The sequence below is a fragment of the Triticum urartu genome, chromosome 5A, assembly GCF_056163025.1.
Source record: "Triticum urartu cultivar PI428250 chromosome 5A, HENAU_Tu73, whole genome shotgun sequence".
In the NCBI taxonomy this organism is placed as follows: Eukaryota; Viridiplantae; Streptophyta; class Magnoliopsida; order Poales; family Poaceae; genus Triticum; species Triticum urartu.
The window spans coordinates 204,724,201-204,736,098 of NC_141877.1; positions in this window are offsets into that span (position 1 = coordinate 204,724,201).

The window sequence follows — 11,898 nt, forward strand, 5'->3', positions numbered from 1 at the left end:
TTTCACACTCCTCTGTCGTAACAGTGGAGACAATAGCTTTCATCAAATATAAACAATGAATACTCGTTGCTCGTCCTCTATATCGGAAAGAATACTTTCATTCGCCGACATGTGGGACGTCGACCATCCTGGTCCACCTGCCATGCACAAAATTATCCTGGTCTACCCCGGTCGTATCGCAGGCCCAACCTTTCCCACTGTAAGTTGTTCGGACGAAGGAACCATCATGACTTCGTTGAATTCCGCTTCTTCAAGAAAACTTACTGTACCCGCAATACTGCTACCACACGCGAAGACTGGACGGCACTGTACCACGTCATATCACTGAAACCCACTAGGCCAAACTAGCCCACCTAGGTCATCTATTTTGGAATGGAGGGAGTACATCTCTGCACTGCTATGATTTTGTGTTGCACGTCATATCACTGAAACACACTAGGCCAAACTAGCCCACCTAGGTCATCGATCGCTAAGCCTGCAATTTTAGGAGCTAGGGCTATTGGTCGATCGACGAGGGATAAGTATAAGCGTACCACGAGCTCATCAGCCCCAACGTTTCTCTTCGGAGAGTGTTTTGCAAGTACTATAGCTCGCACAGTAGCTAGCCTACTAACACCAAGAATCATCAAACAAGCCCTGCTGATATGATAAACAGTTCAAACTTACATCTAATCATGCCATATATTACATCAAAAGCTGGTGAGGATACATCTGTTTCCATAACTCGGAGAGGGTTCGCATGATTCACTATCAAACAAAAGTAGCAAGATCCGCCCACACAAGACAGTGCACTAGCCCTATGATGGTTTGATAACACGCATCATTCTGGTAATGAAACACAAGGCAATGCAAACTACCCTGAAGGATTAGCATGACCAACTATTTCTTGTCATCGATCTCTCGGGCAATGACCACAGCACGGACAGCGGCATGGGAATCGATTTCTGGGGCGATGTCCGCAGAACTGACCGCGACATCGGAATCGATCTCTGGGGCAATGTCCACACAATGGACAGCGGCATCGAAATCGATCTCCAGGGTGATGCCAACAGGATGGGCCACGACATCGGAATCATCAAGGACGTCCACCGGCACCTGTGCAGGTGATGCCAACAGGATGGGCCACGACATCAGAATCATCAAGGACGTCCACCGGCACCTGTGCAGCCCTAACATATTAGCAAGCACATTGCAAATAATCAAAAACCACAACTATGGTAATAAGCCATTATTTTTTACCTTGTGCAGCTCACCGGGGGATCTCATCCCTCCGGGGGCCATCTCCTCGTCCTCGATGGGGGCCATCACCTTGCGAGGGGAATACTGCTTCTCAACGGCGACTATCTCCTCAAACTCGGTCTTGAGCCTCACATAGGTGGCAATCAGAGTTCCTGGGGTAGGCACGATGGGGCCATTGCTGTTCTTCCAACTTTCTTTGAGGAGTTCGTCCGCCAACGTCCTCAACTCTTGGGCCAGTGCTTGTTTCTTGTAGTTCTTCGTCTCCATGGGTTGGCCCGCCAACATGGTCAACTCGTTGGTCGGTGCTCGCTTCCTGGAGATCGCTGTCTCCAGTGGGTTATCCACCGGCAACTCTTTGCCTTGTGCTCCAGGATCCATCAATGAACTGACAAACAAAAAGCAATCGAAAGTAAACCACAATCGCAATGAAAACGGGAAAAGAATAGGATGTGAGAATCGGTCGGTGCTTCGCAAAAACAAGATTCTTGGAATGAAAATATAGCAGCATAACTGATTCGCCCACCTTTCCTTCGTTGGTACAGAAGAAAAATGGCAGAAGTGAGTAGCCTGGAGTGAGGTTTTCTTCAAGAAAGGGAAGAAAGGGCTTGAACGAGCGTTCTAGTGAAATGATGGTTGCTTCATCCAGTCCAACTTGGAGGCCACCTTACCACTGCTGGTAAAGGTGTGCGTTTTGTGATATGACGGGTCATGACGGCCACACCGGGGTGACAGGTGAGTCTCGACTATAGCACCTCGCTGTGATTTGGTGGATGGCACGCGGGCCCGGATGCTTTGAAATGACCCGCATGTAGATAGAGCGGCTAGTCATATACTCCCTCCTTTCTGGTTTATAGGGCTCAATTCAAAAATTTCACCAACCAAGGTAGATGGTGAGTGGTGGAATCCTTTTTGTAATTTCCAAAAGCACCCAATTAATGCTCTTGTTTTCTTCAAAAATGTATGTTTACCAATGTATTAATTGCAATGCATGCATGCATAAAGTACATGCATTGGTCAATTTTCTCTTAATACCTGCATGCAATTATTTAATGCACCTTGGAATCTGAACTTGTGATGGGGAACAATCAAATTGAGCCTTATAAAATGAAAAACTAAGATTTTGAGATAAGCCCTATAAACCGGAAAGGAGGGAGTAGGAGTGCTCAATATTGTGCACCGCGACCAAGGCGGAGAGGAAAATGAGAGCTACGTAATTAATGCATGAGTTTAATTAGGGTAGTTTTGTAAAGTACGAGATACATTTCTCCAATCACAAAATGCCTTGGTTCATGAGATTTGAGATTTGAGCCCTATAATCCGGAAGGGAGGGAGTACTACACACGGTGTAGTCTAGTCACTTGTTGAAATCTCTAGAAAGGCAAATACTTCTTTCCAGTTTACAGGGCTATACTACTCCCTCCGTCTAGGTGTGTAAGTCATCTTATGAAAACCAAATACATAGTCCCAAAACACTTAGGTGCAGTGCATTAACTTCTACCTTGTTTCTTGTTTCTTGACATATCAACCAATAAGAGATGAGAGGTGTGCATGCTTTTAATGACTTGCAATGGCTAGTTCATTGCATGCAATGCTATTAATTAGCAAATAAACATTGGTGACCCCAGGAGGAAATGGTGCTAAGCGCGTGGACCTATGTAGAATGAGAATCAACCAATGGATAATGGAGTTTAATTGTTAAACAATAGCAATTTTGTCTCATGCAAGAGCCTGGCTAGTACTCCAAGGAACCGCACCACACGAGCATTCGCAACTGCCACGTTCGGGTTGCGCTTGGCTCTTCACCTCTTCGAGAAGACGAACAATGATGTTACTCCTACTTCTACAGTATCGAATCCACTGCTGCATGTCCGTCCACCTCGTGCGGGAGGTATAGCGTGTAGCGAAAGCTTCTACTTACTGCTCCTGCCTTTGCGTCTATGATAGGTGGGCCCAACAGGTGGTTGGCCCTCCTGTCATGCAGCCAAAGGCAGGTGCAGTTAAGGCACCGGAGCTCAGTCCGCGAGGGAGAGGGCGTTGTAGTAATCAAATTTCTCGGTCTTGTACGAGTTGATGAAGATAGGGGTTGCTTGCTTGCTAGGGTTGCTCACTACATATATATAGGTCGGAGCCTCCGCGCTTGCTTGCTAGGGTTGCTCTATTCACACACTCTCATCCTCTCCAGATCTAAACAAGATAGGGGTAGTAACACTGTCTTTCTCCCTTCAAAAAACACTGGCTTTCTATCCTCACCGCTGGTTACAGATCCGGACGTATCCCCCTCCTCCGGTGAAGGGGAGGAGGGGCAGCATTTAGGCCGTCGTCGACAGTGAGGGAGGAGACCCACTGCCGGCCGCACCGTTATCTCTGGCCGAGCGCCGGCGCGGGAGGTCCTCCGATCCCTTCGTCATTGCCTGTGGGCGGATCCGGCCTCTCGCCGCCCACCTATCCACATCCCGACGACCTTCAGGTATATCTTCGTTCGAAACCGCCTTAGCTCTACTTCCCCAGCTCGCTACGTCGCTGCATGTGCATCCTTTTCTACCTCTCAGCCCCTCTCGATCGGATGGTCCAATGTCACATATTTTTTTCTTCTATTGTTAGAGGTAAAGCTACTTCATGGAGTCGAATCTTGTACTACTTGGTTCAAACAAGAAATAAAGTGGGGGTGGGGGAATTTAGTATGTACATCAGACTTGGTACAAACAGGAAGGAAAGGGGGTGAAAGTAGTACAGACTGGTCATCCAACCGGTCTCTTGGTCGAAAAGGGAAATACAGGGGTAACGCTGTACACAGTGGTATGACCAGGACTAGATTTGCTATCCACACATAGGAGTAGGTGGCTAGAGTGAACAAAAATGGGACCAACCCAGATATGTTTCTTGGATGTTTGTTTCTTGGGGCAACAAACTATGAATCACCACTTTATGCCCCTGTTTACGTACATGGTGCTGGACTGCTGGTGCACCCACTGTCCCATGCCCTTATACCAAATATTTAGGCTCCGTTCGGAATAAAGGGGCAGAAAACATAGGTCTTGATGAAAATAGAGGAATAGGAAAGGAATGTAGGTATAAAACTATGGAACAGCGAACCGGAGGAAACTCTCAAGAGAATGTGTTCGGATGGACTACGAAATGTACAGATTTGTTTTTTTAGAGTAGCATGCTTGGCAGTGTGAGATGCTATTTGTTCATTCAGCTGCACAGTGACTACTCTTGTCCTCACCTCACGTACCACACATAGGTTGATTTTTTTATTCCAGCAACACAACACAGCAACATGTCTAACGCATGGCAGCGAGCGCCTGCCTCGGGCTTCCGCCCAAAAAATGAGCAGCGCGTGGATGTTTCTAATCCTATGGAATCAGTACTACCAGACCAGCTTTCCTATGAAACACTATTCACCTTTCCCGTGTTCCGAATGGTTGGAAGGGAAATAATACCAGGGGACTACATGAATAAGCTTTTTTTCTCAGGTTGGTACGGGCCTAAGGCCTTCATCCATATTAGTTTGTTGTCATCTCTATTTGTATCGTGCTACTGTCATGAGAAACTCCTTTATATTTGCACGTTAAAGTTTTGCAACCTATGATAAATGGCAATGCTTTGAGTGTTGAGTTGAGCTAATTGGCACTGATTAAATAAACTAATACCTCTCTTTAAGCAAGACTACTATGTTGCTAACTTTACCCATTAAGATAATGAGAGTGCTTCTATTTGTTAGTGTATGTTTCATAAACTAGTCCCACTATTACAGTAATCTCACTCTCTCAATATATGTGCCAACGGGATGCTCGATTTTGGTGGAACTGCACAAAAACTTTGGGTGCTTCATTGCCTCGACGGCTTCCGTCCTTTCCTGTCAGTCGCTAAACTCCGCATGCTTTCTTCCTTTGTTGTCAGTCGCTTGGCTTATCTCGGCTTCCAGTCAAAGGAAATAGTAATTGATATGCTACCTCACACAGGTTGGTACTGGTCTTTATCTTGATTATTGTGCCTATCATATGTATTGGTAATTTGGTATTGTGCTACTGTTTGCCGATTTCACAAAGGAGTAATTTGGAGCCTGAACTCGCAGGCAAATCATTACATCGGGTGATTTTAGTCGAACTGCACAAAATGATCAGATGTTGACAAGAAGTGCCTATATTCATTCGAGTATCAACCGGCGTCAACCAATTGTCAAACTCCAAGTGTTAGGAGAGTGAACGCCAAAAATATTGCTTGGTGCATAGCCCAGAAAAACGCAGTCCAGTCTTTGGTCCCAACTTGTGCCTTTTGGTTATCGGCACATATGGTAGCAAACTATATGGCATGGAGTCTAAAGATTCCAGACAAGTTGGTTGACGCTTATATTCATCTGGCACTTAATCAGTCTGCACGCCAAGGATGCTCCATTTCAGTTGAACTGCACAAAAAATTTGGGTGGTTCATTTTCTCAACCGCCTGCTTTCTCGTCTGTAATGTAGAATTTTGGCGAGATACAGGACCAAGATGAGCCAGTAAACTGGTTGGATGAAAGTAGTGGCCAAGTTGCTCAAACCTCCCTCGGCACGAGGCCACTATTTGAGGATAAACCTACAAGCAAAGTTCAGATTGTCTGTGCTGCCTCTTATGTACTCGAAAGTTTACTCGTACAAGAACTAATTTTAGCAAGAAGTACCTCCGATTGAACACCATTTACCAGTCCGTACCCTAGGTAATTAAAGTTCGTCCATGGATCATATTGGTTGTGATCTCAATCATTTGGATGTATAAACATACTGAACATGTGTATATCTGAATCTTTTTGTAAATTATGTATGAATATTGTCGTGTGATCTATCAATCATTTGGATGCATAGATATGCTGAGCTTGTGTATATATGAATCTTTTGAGTTGTTGATTGTGAATGTTGGCTATGGATATGAACGTGTCCTGTGAACTTGAGTTTGATATGAATGTTTACCTTTTCTGTTGTATTTGTGTGTGAACTTGTTAGTGTGCCTACTTTGGGGTATAAAACGCATGTCTCTTATAAAAGTAATGCCGTGTCCAATTTATGTTTTCCCTTCTAACCACATTATATATATTTATATTATTACTATTATCGTATATATTATAGAGACTTATATATACATTATAAAAACATCCCAACTTATAAAAGTAAATGTTTAACGGAAGTTGGCAAGGAAAATCTTGGTTGTTTTTGACTCATAGGCAAGGAAAATCCTGGTTGTTTTGACTCACACGCAAGGAAAATCCTGGTGATTGCGAAGATTTTAAGGACCAATTTAATAATAACGTGCTCATTTTTATTTTGAGCAATAACTCACTAATTTCTTAATTATATATATATATATATATATATATAATGTGCCTCTCCGGTTTATTCTTTGATATTAATTGCTCCTTCTAACATAACATTATACGTATATATAACGAGCCCACCTAATACGTGTATTTCAAGGAAGTGCAAATGGGCTGGGATTTCTTAGAAAATATAAATGGGCCTGATTGACGCGAAATTATTTGTTCACCCAGCCCAGCAAATGGACTGTACATTCTAGAAAACATGGGTTAAATATATGCCACATTTTTGCAAGCTGACATGTGGCGCAATAGGTCGAAGCCTACGCAGAGCGTTGTCAACTTGGTCAACAAATGATTGTGTCATCCACAGCCATTGGATTTATATCCAACGGCCGACATGCACCTTCAATCTCTCGTCTTCTTCCTCCAGCGTCGCCGGGACCGCCTGGTCCAGCCTCCGGCGGCTAGCGGCTCTGCTTAGCACGCATCACTGCGAAGCGCTACCCCACCGCCGGCCAGGCTATCCCTCCACCCCTCGACACCTCTTGTTATTCTCCATGGACTACATCCCCACACCGCAATAGAACCAGTTATAACCCTTCTCCTCCTCTCAATCTGCGACTCCACTGCTGCGTTTTCCCATCTCCGAGTCGTTCCCGTCTGGGGCCTCGCCGTTGTCCACCGCCTCGCTGCGTTCGGTGCGGCCTGGTCAACAAACGAGAGTCATCGGAAGAGGACTTTACGTGGAGAGCCTGACGGCTGGGACCCACGAGGTCCATGGTCGCACGCAAGGAAAGTTCCTCCTTATTAAGCTGAAAAAAATGTTTCCTCCACCTGACAGCTGGGACCCACCGGCTGTATCTTCGCACGGAAGGAAGTGCCTCCTTGTTTTGCGAAAAAAATATTCATCCCATTGACAGCTGGGACCCGTCAGATTTGGTGACTGACTTGTGGGCCTACTAAGCGGATGTGTACAATCAGTAGTATACTTTGTCTGTTTGCTGCTGCTGTTGTTTTCAATGTACAATCAGTAGTATATTTTGTCTGTTGGTTGAATAAATATGTTGTTAGAATGACAAACACAATGTTTTGGAAGTCGTTGCATGGTTCGATCCTTTAGTGCCCCGTACCATACATAGCGCATACTATTTATCGTACGGAACACATTTTTTTTCGAAACTCGGAACACATTTTCCACTTGTTGATAACATGCAGCCCACTGATGAAGGCCCAATAGAGAAGCCCATAATTAACTAGAAGGGAGGCTCTCACATGAATCCGGCCCAGGTACATGCTCATGGTCCCCTAAACATAAATAAGTAAATAAATAAAGCTAAATGCTCATGCACCAGTTCTTTGGGAAAATAGCTAGCCCAGTATTTCATTTTGAACAATACCCAAGCTAGGCCTATTTGTTTTCTCCAAATTACTGGGCTGCAAATCTTTCAAGACGAGGAGGGATGCATTCCGGCCTGGCTTAAGATTATGGTCAATGTCTGTTAAAAGTAATATCAAAAGGGGTTGAAAATTCCAAAAAAAATTATAGCAATTGGGATATAAGTTTCTTTTTTTGTTTTTATTCTTCACTGATATCTTATACGTATTTCATTGGATTTAACATGACATAGTACTAATTTGTTTTTAAATTTGTTTTACCATGGCTATTAATTTTTGGATTAAGAATATTTCGTTCCCCAGCAAAAATTTGCGAATTTTCAAAATTTCACACATATTTAGTTAATTTTTTGACCCTGGTACTGACCAGAAAATGGCCAGCAATTCTAAAAATGGAAAACGGGCTGCAATAAATTCCATATGAATTAGAAAATGAGTAAAAAAATATAAAAATAATAGAAAATGGGCTGTACACGGCACAGATTTCGAGGCTGACTTGTTTACGAAAGGCTTTGTCAGTGAACACACGATTCTAGCAGCAGTTAGTGTTGGATGTCCATCCAACGGCCGACATGCTTCTTTAATCTCTAATCTTCCTGCTCCAGCCGCCTCAACTAGCGCCGGCGGGACTGCCTGCTCCCTCCTCTTGTGGCCTGCTGTGATGCTGTGCAGGCTTCCCCGGCCCACCCTACTCCCTCCGCTGGCCTGGCCGCACGCAATCAACTGCCTCCTTATTACGCGAAAAAAATGATTCCTCCCACTGACATCTGGGGCGCACCGGTTGGGAGGCTAACCTGTGGGCCTACTAAGTTGATGCGTACGCAGGGCTTGTCAACTTAGTCAACAAACGATTCTAGCAGCAGTAACCGTTGGATTTGAATCAAATGGTATTGTTGCTTCTTCAATCGCTGCTCTTCTTGCACCAGCCGCCCAAACCAGCGCCGGGGAGACCGCCTGCTCCTGCCTCCAGTGGCCGGCTGTGCTGCCAATGAGGCCTCATCGCCCCCTACTACTCCCACCGCTAGCCAGGCCCTGCGGCGACGGCAGCCTCACACCGTAGCCGAACCAGTGAACCCTCGTACTCCTCTCCGCGTGGGCATCCACTGCCGCATCTTCCCCGGCTCCGCGTCGTCCCCTTCCTAGGCCTCGCCGTCGTCCACTGCCTTGGTGCTCTCGGCACGGCGTGGTCAACGACATTCTATCGGAAGAGTACTGTACATGGAGAGGCTGACAGCTGGGTCCACGGCCACAGCCCAGTTTTTTTGTGATTTGCCAAGTAAGTCGCTTTGTTAGGCCTGTTGGGCTGCAAATCTTTCAAGACGAGGAGGAGAGCTTTCATTCGGCTGGCCGAGAAAATGGCCCATCAGTAATGAGAAATGGGTTGTGCATTTTTAAAACACATCAAACCGGCAATTAGTTTCAAATATCTTTTTTTCATTTCGAGATTTGGAATTACATTAATTTTTATGCGTGGAGAATTTGTTGGATTTTTTATTGATATACATTTATTTTTAGAATCAGTTTGAATGTGAGTCGAAATTTCGGGATTAAAAACAGTTCGGACCACACCGAAATATGCAAAATTTTGTATATTTTTTTAACCGTGGCCACAATATGGGTTGTAATGCTAACAAAAAGAATATGGGCTCCAAAAAGAACCTTAATAATTAGCAAATGGGCTGTAAATTATTAGAAATAATGGCAGATGGGTTGTATGTCGTTTCCCACAGATTTGAGACTTTCCTAAAAAAGGTTGACGCACAAGCAGTGACTGTTGGATGGCCACCCAACGGCCGTCGTGCTTCTTCAATCTCTTCTCTTCCTGCTCCAGTCGCTCAAACAGACGCCGGCGGGACTGCCTGCTCCCTCCTCCCCGCGGCCGGCTCTGCTGCCATGCAGGCCTCACCACCCACTGTACTCCATCGCTGGCCTAGCCATCCCTCTACTCACCCACACCTGTTGTTATTCTCCGGCGACGGCAGACGAACCAGTAAACCCCTGTATAGTCGTACTCCCCTCCGCGTGGGAAACAACTGCCGAGTCTTCCCTGCCTCTGTGTCGTTCCCTTCCTAGGCCTCGCCGTCGTCCACCGCCCTGGTGCTCTCGGCGCGGCCTGGTCAATGTGGTCAACGACCGACATGCATCTGAAGTGGACTTTAGGTGGAGAGGCCGACAGCTGGGTCCACGGCCGCACGCAAGGAAATGCCTCCTTATTATGCGCAAAATAATGATTCCTCCACCTGACATCTGGGACCCACCGAAAGGGCCTCTGTATTTTGCGAAAAAAAACATTAACGCCGCTGACAGCTCGGACCCACCAGCTATATCTTCGCACGCAAGGAAGTGCCTCCTTATTACGCACAAAAAATGAATACTCCCCCTGTTAGCTGGGACCCAGTATAGTGGCAGGCTGACTTGTGGGCCTACTAAGTTGACGGGGACGGAGGGATTTGTCAACTTAGTCAATATGCACGATTCTAGCACCAGTGACCGTACGATGTCCATCCAACGGCCGTCGTGCTTCTTCAACCTCTGGTCTTCTTGCTCCAGCCGCCCAAACCAGCGCTGGTCGTGCCTCGTGCTCCTGCCTCCCGTGGCCGGCTGCGATGCGGCGGAGGCCTCACCGCCCCCTACTACTCCCACCACTGGCCAGGCCATCCCTCTACTCACCCACACCCCCTGTTACTCTGCGGCGACGGCAGCCTCACACCGTAGAGAACCAGTGCCCTCGTACTCCTCTACGCGTGGGCATCCACTGCCGCGTCTTCCCCGGCTCCGCGTCGTCCCTTCCTAGGCCTCGCCGTCGTCCACCGCCCTGGTGCTCTCGGCGCGGCATGGTCAACGTGGTCAAGGAACGGCTTCCATCGGATGTGGACTATACGTGGAGAGGCTGACAGCTAGGTCCACGGCCGCAACATGGAAGTGCCTCCTTATTACGTGCAAAATAATTATTCCTCCACCTGACAGCGGGGACCCACCGGACGGGCCACCGTATTTCGCCCCCCTGACTGCTGGAACCCACCAGCTACATCTTCGCAGGAAAGGAAGTGCCTGACAGTCGGGACCCACCTGGTCGAAGCGTACGTAACGGTGACATTCTGGTCGCGAACGTGTACGTACATACTGGTCGATGTAGAGGCGCGCACGTGTCGTAGTAGAGGAGCGCACGTGTCGTAGTAGAGGCGCGCACGTAGCATGTACACGTACATACAGCGGCCTGGGTGCAAGAAAGAAAATACGGCCACGTATGTGTACATACGGGCGGGGTCTCGAACGCCTACTCGCGCATACGTACGGCGAGGGCTCGTATACATGGCTGGGTCGGAACGGAGAAACAGCATCATCGTCGTGTTCATGGGTCGGAACGGAATGCGTGGTCGTGTTCATTGGGAGGGCTTGGACGGAAGAGGCGATGGAAACGAGGCCTGGCGTACCGCACAACGGAGGAAACGGACCTCCTACGGTCGAAACGGGGGTCCTGTTGATCGGGAGGGGTGTGGCGTACCGCAAAACGGAGGAAATGGACCTCCTACGGTCGAAACGGGGGTCCTGTTGATCGGGAGGGGTGTGGCGTACCGCAAAACGGAGGAAACGGACCTCCTACGGTCGAAACGGGGGTCCTGTTGATCGGGAGGGGTGTGGCGTACCGCAAAACGGACGAAACGGACTTGTGTTGGAGCGCTACGGTCGAAACGGGGGTCCTGTTCATCAGGAGGGGTGTGGCGTACCGCAAAACGGGACTCCACAGGATACTGTCCATCTCCATCATCGACCCCCTCCAGCCTCCACGAGCTACTGTTCATCCACCGTCGACCTCCTCCAGCCTCCACGGGCTCCTGTTCATCCAGCCTCCACCGCGTGCTACTCCACCGGCTACTGTTCAACCACCCCTCCACCATCTACTGTTCATCCAGCCCTCCACACCACGGGGTCCTGTTCAACCACCCCTCCACGGGCACCCCTCCACCGTC